This window comes from Lonchura striata, chromosome 6 (assembly GCF_050655825.1).
Source record: "Lonchura striata isolate lonStrDom1 chromosome 6, ASM5065582v1, whole genome shotgun sequence".
In the NCBI taxonomy this organism is placed as follows: Eukaryota; Metazoa; Chordata; class Aves; order Passeriformes; family Estrildidae; genus Lonchura; species Lonchura striata.
Window position 1 is genome coordinate 39,920,001 of NC_140708.1, and position 7,500 is coordinate 39,927,500.

At 45.9% G+C, this 7,500-nt stretch overlaps 1 protein-coding gene and 1 long non-coding RNA gene across 20 annotated transcripts in view; both read right to left on the bottom strand.

The window, feature by feature from the left end:
- EBF3 (EBF transcription factor 3) overlaps positions 1–7,500 on the bottom strand; it is a 130,619-nt gene that overhangs the window by 72,900 nt on the left and 50,219 nt on the right. The gene's annotated exons all lie outside the window — the stretch shown is intronic.
- The window catches only part of LOC146767096 (uncharacterized), a 45,560-nt gene that overhangs the window by 2,386 nt on the left and 35,674 nt on the right, over positions 1–7,500 (bottom strand). Inside the window, exon 2 of the long non-coding RNA XR_014956202.1 lies at positions 1–7,500. This exon is cut by the window's left edge and continues 2,386 nt beyond it; it is cut by the window's right edge and continues 3,973 nt beyond it. This is a non-coding gene — a long non-coding RNA (uncharacterized LOC146767096).

A 7,500-nucleotide genomic window follows, 5' to 3' on the forward strand; every position in this document is an offset into this window, starting at 1 on the left:
CTTTGATGTCATAATTTTGTCGGGTTATTTAAGCACTTTACTGCAGCACTGGTGAAAAATGCCTTGCGAGTCTTCTGCGAAAAGAATTTATTTCCCATTCGTCTCAGGGAGAACGAAGGTCCGTTTACAGATAACGTGAAACCTGTGTTCTAATAAGAGATACATCTTCAATTATTCATTATTACACTTATTGGTATCTTACACTGCACTTAACAGCAAGGCAGATCTCTGTTCTCTGCTGGAGCTCGGCAGCAGCCGTGGGTAAAACCGGAGCGGTGCCAACACCAGCACATTCCCGGTGCCATTTTGGCACAACCATTTGGCATCACCCTGTTGCTTTGCCACATCTACCAGTACCACTGAGCAACAGCAACCTGCCTGCGTGTCCTATAAAAGCAGCAAGGCTGTCCTCAAAAGCTGTGATTTTCCCTTCATGGTGCATATGGTGTTTTCTTGGTTCCAATGATATGGTTTAATTTGAAGCCCGGGGGCTTGGGCAGGGCAAATTAAAGAGCAGACGAAGCGTAAGCTGTAAAAAAGGGTCTCGTTCCTGTCACTTGCCCTCATAAATACAAGTTGGTTTTGCCTTAGATCTGTTACTTACAGTATGGAATAAAAATCAAAAGCGAGAAAAGATCTTCTCCATTGGCATATCTGAATTTAATTTTTAATTGTTAATTATATTTTTTAAAAAAAGGTATAAAACACCTCATGGTAGTGATACATAAAATCATGAAATGGCTTGGGTTGGAAGTGGGCTTTGAAGATCATCTGGTTCCAACCCCCAAAGTGAGCTGTGTAAGCAGTTCAGGGCTGTCCTGTTCCTCTAGAAAATGCAGCAGGGTCCGAGCAGCCCAGTGTGAGGTGGTGTCACAGTCCCAGTTGTTCCAGTGGCAGTCTTCAAAGAAGCATCACAGAGCCAGGGCTCATCATTCACTCCGCTGGTACAACCCCTGCAGTTTGTTCTTCTCCATGAAATCCAGTCAAGGGAAATCTTCATCCGGAATGTCTTGGTCAGCACATCCTTCAGGTGTTGCATTCTCAGCCTTCACCTGGATGTTGGCCTGGGTTGTTCTCAGCGTGGAGATTCCATCTCCTCTCAAGTAACTTCTCCAGGATCCGAGCGTGGATGAGGTGCAACCTCACAGCCACACAGAGGACAGCTCCAAGTCCTCCCAGCCTGGAGCATCCGCCCTGGTGTGGCCCACGAGCTGCTGCTGGGAGCCCCGCGGAAAAGACAACGGTGGTGGAAGCAGCTGAGCTCCACATCCATGGGAAAAACGGAGGAGCCGCGCACGTTTTGAGGAGGAACATCTGGGCTACTGTCAGCATCTTACACGCGTTTACTTAATTGCAATCTTGAATGAAATTGTCCGTCATAAAAGATGCCTCGAGAATTTCGATTTCAGCCGTCTATCGGCAGCGTCTGCTCCCATCGTTTGTCTTAATTTTATTTCATGACCACTAACTGTAGGCACTACTTCAGAAATATTTTGAATTTAGTTTTAATTGTACAGCTTTCAACTCACGCAACATTTCTCTTTGTGTTGAAAGCATCACGGTGATTTATCCTCATTATTGTGTAAATAGGTTTCGGCAGTTCTCAGTAAATAAAACAAAGAGTGACAGGAGGAGAAGGGGGAATTTGCTTTCCTACCAATTAGAGTAGCCTTAGGCAGTACTTTTAAGAGGAGATAAATCCTGCAAATCACTAAAATGATCCTGTCACATGCACCAAATATTAAAATCACACAGCGGCGCACTTCATACAGTTTGCTTTGGTTTAATGAGTTGGGGTGGGCTTCGTCATGAGGTTTGCATCTCGCAGTTGGGGACTCTTGATTGACAGTGAAGATCATGCCCAACTGCAGCTTCCTAACCAGTAGGGCCAGATGGAAAATCACAATTCATGTTTAATATGCAGTTTTTCAGCTAACGAAAATTCCCAAATTGTCTCCTCACCTCCTACCTGAAATTTTTTTTCCCCCTAATAAATGCAAAATATGCCTCATATTAGCCAAGAGTGCTTTTTTCCCCCTTCCAGCAAGTTATTAAAAAAATCCTGTATAAATGATCCCTATTAAGTGAACAACCTGTTAACTTCTTCAATTATGTAAGTTATTAAAAGATAAGTTTGTGAAACATCTGTTGTCACGCTCAGACACTTTTCAAAGTGAGTGAGTGGCCTGTCAGGGCAAAGAGAGAATCACAGAAGAAGACAGCTTAAAAGTACTCAAGAAATGCTTTGTTCTATGAAATGTGTGCTCCTGTGCCATGGTGGGGAGGTGCTTTATGGCAGAGAACACAACTGGGGATGTCTGCGAGGGCGTTTTAGCCACTGGAACAAAACATGATGATATAGCATAATATATGTAATAAGCAGATGGTTGATATCATGCTTTTAATGATAAACAAGACTTAGCAGACGTATTGCATGGTGTCATAGCGGCCCTTGTAACTCACAGCGTCGCTGTTAGAGCTCAGAGTTCCCTATTTTCAATTATTATCTCCCCTCCACCCTTCTCCTGCAGTCAAGTTTTACACTCTGACATTTATACTTAGTATATTGAGCAATGATTGTTACCTTGTTCCAGCATTTTTTTTGTGCAGTGCTTTATGGGAGTGGAACTAAATGTATGACAGGAACCCCAGTAACCTGAGACCCTGGGTCAGTAATGTATTAAAACAAAACAAGACACACATGGCTTTGGCACAGCAAGAAATCATGCAGGAATGGGGGCTGAGACAGGCTGAGATAAAGAAGGCCCTACCTAACAGCTGCAATTATAGCCTTCGTTATATGAGTCAATCCATTACTGCATATAGGCTTGACAAATTACCATAAATGCCACGCCAGAACAACAGCCAAGTAATTTAGCTTCATCCTGGACACTTTGAAAGTTGGTACATCTAAATATTGCAGCGAGGCCTAATTAATTAATCAGTCTTGTTGGTGGTGTAATGATTATCTTTTTTTTTTTCTTAATTTAAAACTCCCTCCAACTAAACAACTGGCAAATTATGATTATAGTGGTTGGAGGATAAAATCATTGATCTGTTCTCTCATTCGAAATGGAATTGCACATCAATTTGTAAACGTCCCAAAATAAATACAAGTTTCTCGTTGCTCCTTCCAATAACGTATATCTGCAAATTAAAGACTTTACACTAAAGAAATTCTCCCTGTCAACTGCCCACAAGGTAACAAATGCTTGCAGAAGCTCCACAGAGTATTGATTTATAAGTATTAAATGATATTATTCTATTTTATCACTTTCTCCTATGTAGAAGAGCTGTCCTGCTCCGTGTCCAGGATGGAGAATGATGATTAACATTACCTCACACATTTATATTCCCTGAAAAATATGGAGCGCCATGACTTCCACAGGGCACATCTTCCTAACCTTGCAATTTATTAAGTCAATGTCTTACCAACCTCCTTACAGACACTTTGCCCATCACATTTAAGCATTTCAGAATTAACAGCGCTGCCCTTCCAGGAGGTGAAATCAGCTCTGTGTCACTGGCCTTCAGCTGGGGTGAAGCACAGAGAGACTGAAACCAGCCCTGCTGGGCTGGGCATCCTGCACTGGGATTTGGGACTGACCCCATCCCACTGGAATTTGGGACTGACCCCCATCCTGCTGGAATTTGGGACTGACCCCATCCCACTGGAATTTGGGACTGACCCCATCCTGCTGGAATTTGGGACTGACCCCATCCCACTGGAATTTGGGACTGACCCCATCCCACTGGGATTTGGGACTGACCCCATCCCACTGGGATTTGGGATTGACCCCATCCCACTGGGATTTGGGACTGACCCTATCCCACTGGGATTTGGGACTGACCCCATCCTGCTGGAATTTGGGACTGACCCCATCGCAGTGGGATTTGGGACTGACCCCATCCCACTGGAATTTGGGACTGACCCCCATCCTGCTGGAATTTGGGACTGACCCCCATCCTGCTGGAATTTGGGACTGACCCCATCGCAGTGGGATTTGGTACTGACCCCATCCTGCTGGGATTTAGGACTGACCCCATCCCACTGGGATTTGGGACTGACCCCATCGCAGTGGGATTTGGTACTGACCCCATCCTGCTGGGATTTGGGATTGACCTCCCCTCTGCTGAGATTTGGGACTGACCCCCACCCCACTGGGACTTGGGATTGACCCCAACCCCAGCATGCAGCCCCCTGGGACAGATCTGCACCCCTCCAACAGCTCAGCTTATCCACACACAGCCCTCTGCACTCCAGCTGAATATCCTTCAATTCTTCCCTGGGTTGTACTTTGCATTTTCCCGGTTTTCCCCCGTTCCCCCTCCTGGTGACCCGGCACAAACAGAAGTGTTGATGGCACGGGCCTGCCCACAGCAGACTCCAGGTGAGCGCTCAGCACTCCCACAATTAAAACTCCAGGTGGCTCTTGCACACAGAGCTGGGCAGGGAAGGATTCTGCCACGCTGAAAAACTGGCTGTGACACGTCCAGGATGACACAGAAGATATGTGACAGGAATAGACAGAGAAATTCTGCTTGAGACTAATCAGCAGGACCCTACTGGAGGGCTGGCTCCTTCCTTCCTCCTCCCTCGGACACTAAATATTCCCCAACTTCTGCAGTGAATGAACAGAAGGAGGTGCAGGTAAATTTTAGGCACTAAACAATCCCAATGAACACCCTGAAAAATACCCCTGGTGCACATCAGCTGTAGAAAAGCTCCCGGACACCAGGAATCATCACCCAGATAAAGACTTCTCGGATCTTGTGTCCATAAAGGGGATGAAATTCAGGTTACAACAGACAACATTAAGGCTGAAACAGTCTGTGTTTGACTTCCCACCTCATGCTCCTTAATATTTCACAGAGACACAGATTATTCTGAGCTGGAAGGGACCCACAAGGATCACTGAGCCCAGCTTTCAAGCAAATGGCCCATACAGAGATTGAGCTCACAGACTCTCCAGGTGATTTCCTGCCCTGGACATCGGGAGACAGAGATGCTGTTGGCAGGGCAGCAGAGATGCCCAGCCCAGGGCTCTGAGGGTCTCCAGCCCAGCCGGACCCGGGGGCTCTGAGCCCCCCGCCAGCTCTGAGCCAGGGAACTTCGGTGCCGCCGGGCTCTGAGCTCAGCACTTCTCACATGACAACTTAGTCTAATTGAGTGGGACAAATTATCTTACAATGGACTCTGAGCAACAGCAGCAGGACTAAATCTATACTCCAGCTAACTCTGAACACATAATTTAGCCATAAGAGACTCGCAGCGTCAGGGCTTTCCACAACTCTCTGCTAAAAACCAGAGAAAACGAAATATCAAGAAATTGGGATTTTGGTTCCAGCAAGCAGCACGATGTGTCCCTGATCCGTGAGCTCTGAGTTAGAAAAACAGTTGTGATCCTCCCCTGCCTGGTGTGCTTCTCTCTCTCACTGCCTGCGACTCCTCGCTCCTGATTCCGTGCTGCTGCTGGTGGGAGGGCAGGGCAGGAGGGAGATTGCCTGGCTCCCAGCAGGACAGCTCTGAGGAGAAGGCACTGCCCTGCCCTCCAACCCTCCAGCCAGTGCCTGCACTCAAGAACAGCCACCAGGAAAAAAAAAAATCCCATTCTAGCATTTAAATTCATTATTGGCTTTTCTCCCGCCATGAATTACCCAGAGTATAAAACATTCACTTTTGTTATTTGATGCTAATCCTGTTGGTAGAGCTCCAGTTCCAGAGGATATTTAGCCTGACTGATTTAGTCCTCTCCACTTTGGACTATCGCTATCCTTTGTAAGAAGAGTCTTTTTGATGTTAAAGTTGAGAAATTTAGATGAATTGAAAACACAAGTACTGACTTTGCTGACTCATAATCTTTAATAAAATGAGGTGCTGGGTGCTGATAAAAGGAAATACTGGGGGACTGCTGGACAGCTGTCATTTGCCATCCAGTATGGCACTTTACTGGTGGGTTTTTTGGGATTTTGGGGCTGTTTTTGTAAATTTCTAGGCAACGTGTGTGACGCTCATTTGTGAGAACTGTTTAGAAGAAGCCAACTCAGAGCACATGAAAGAAATTGGTGTTAGTCCACCCATTCACAGAGCGACCTGGAGCTTTTCTATGTCCAGCTCCTTATACAGTGACCACAGACATTGCAGCAGGTCAAATAAATGAGAAAATAATTGAATTATTACTGTGTGTGCTGCTCACACCATCATTGGGAGTCATTAAAGAAAACCAGAGTGCATCCAGTGCCTCAGAGCAAAGCTCCACAGGGGCAGCTCTGCTTCAGGAGGAGTTGCTCACTGTAACATTAGCATCAATTCCTTATTTGTATTTATTGAAATGCATGGAAAACACCAGCATCAACACAAATCCTGTTCTCCCAGAGCACAGCACTGACCACCACAGAAATCCTTGCCCTGGAGTTGGCTGCCCAAGGTGAGCCCACCAAACCACCAGCTAGCTCATTTTGTCTGCATTTCAGAATGGGTTGTTCTGCCTTATTTCAGACTGCATGCAAATCCCGGGCACAAATGGATCTGAAATCCCAGAGCCGTGTGTTTGCTGAGAGAATTCCTGCAGGAGGCGTCGGGAGGGTGGGAAAGGGGAGGTGCAAGTCCTGCCGAGCTGGATGGAGCCAGGAGATTTTCCCAATTTCCCACTCTTCCTCCTTGCCTGCTTCTTCTCTTCCTGAAGAGCAGTTCAGTTCCAGTGATGGATTTTTTTTAATGACTGGCCTACTTTCTCTGGAGGGCTGGGCTGCAGGGACAGCTCTGCCTGCTGCTCCTCAGCCCTGCTTCATCCCCCTCCTCATCCTCCCCAGCCCCTGGGCCCTGCCCATGCCCGTTCCAGCTCTGTCCAGCTCTGCCCCCGCACAAAGGAGCCTGTCCATGGCTCACCTGCCTTGCAAAGAGCTGAGATGCAAAGCAGAGCCCCAGCTCTCCCTGCTCCTGGGCTTTGCAGGGCCATTTCTTTATTAATTTAATACCTCTGCGCTCAGCTGCGGTGAGGAATTCAGGATTGATTCCTACGCTGATTTCCACAATATGATTTACATAGGAGCTGAGTGTAAATTTAAAATAATTTGGACTGAATGATCCTTACTAGAATGGATGGCCTGAAGAAAAGGATGGAAAATAAAAGCAGCTTTAGTCAGAATCTAAGCAATTTGCTGCCAAATACAAGCAGCATTTCCCCAGATTATAATTTACACTGTATTAACTGTCAAGAGTACTTTTGAGAAATATAGATAACAATTCAGATGCAATCGATAGGGAGTGACAGTTGATTTTAAAGCTTAATGCAAGACAAGAAAGAAATGACTGGGGTATCAGCTCTGGAAGAATAAATTTGTTTTGTATTTGATTTTTGTGTTAAATTTATTACTGCCAAGAACAGCTCTCTTTCAATAATATTAAGAACAAGATTGTGAAATTGCAACATGTTTGTCTCCCACAGTTTTCACAGCATATCCAATATAAAATGATGCCCCTTCTCAGTACTATAAATA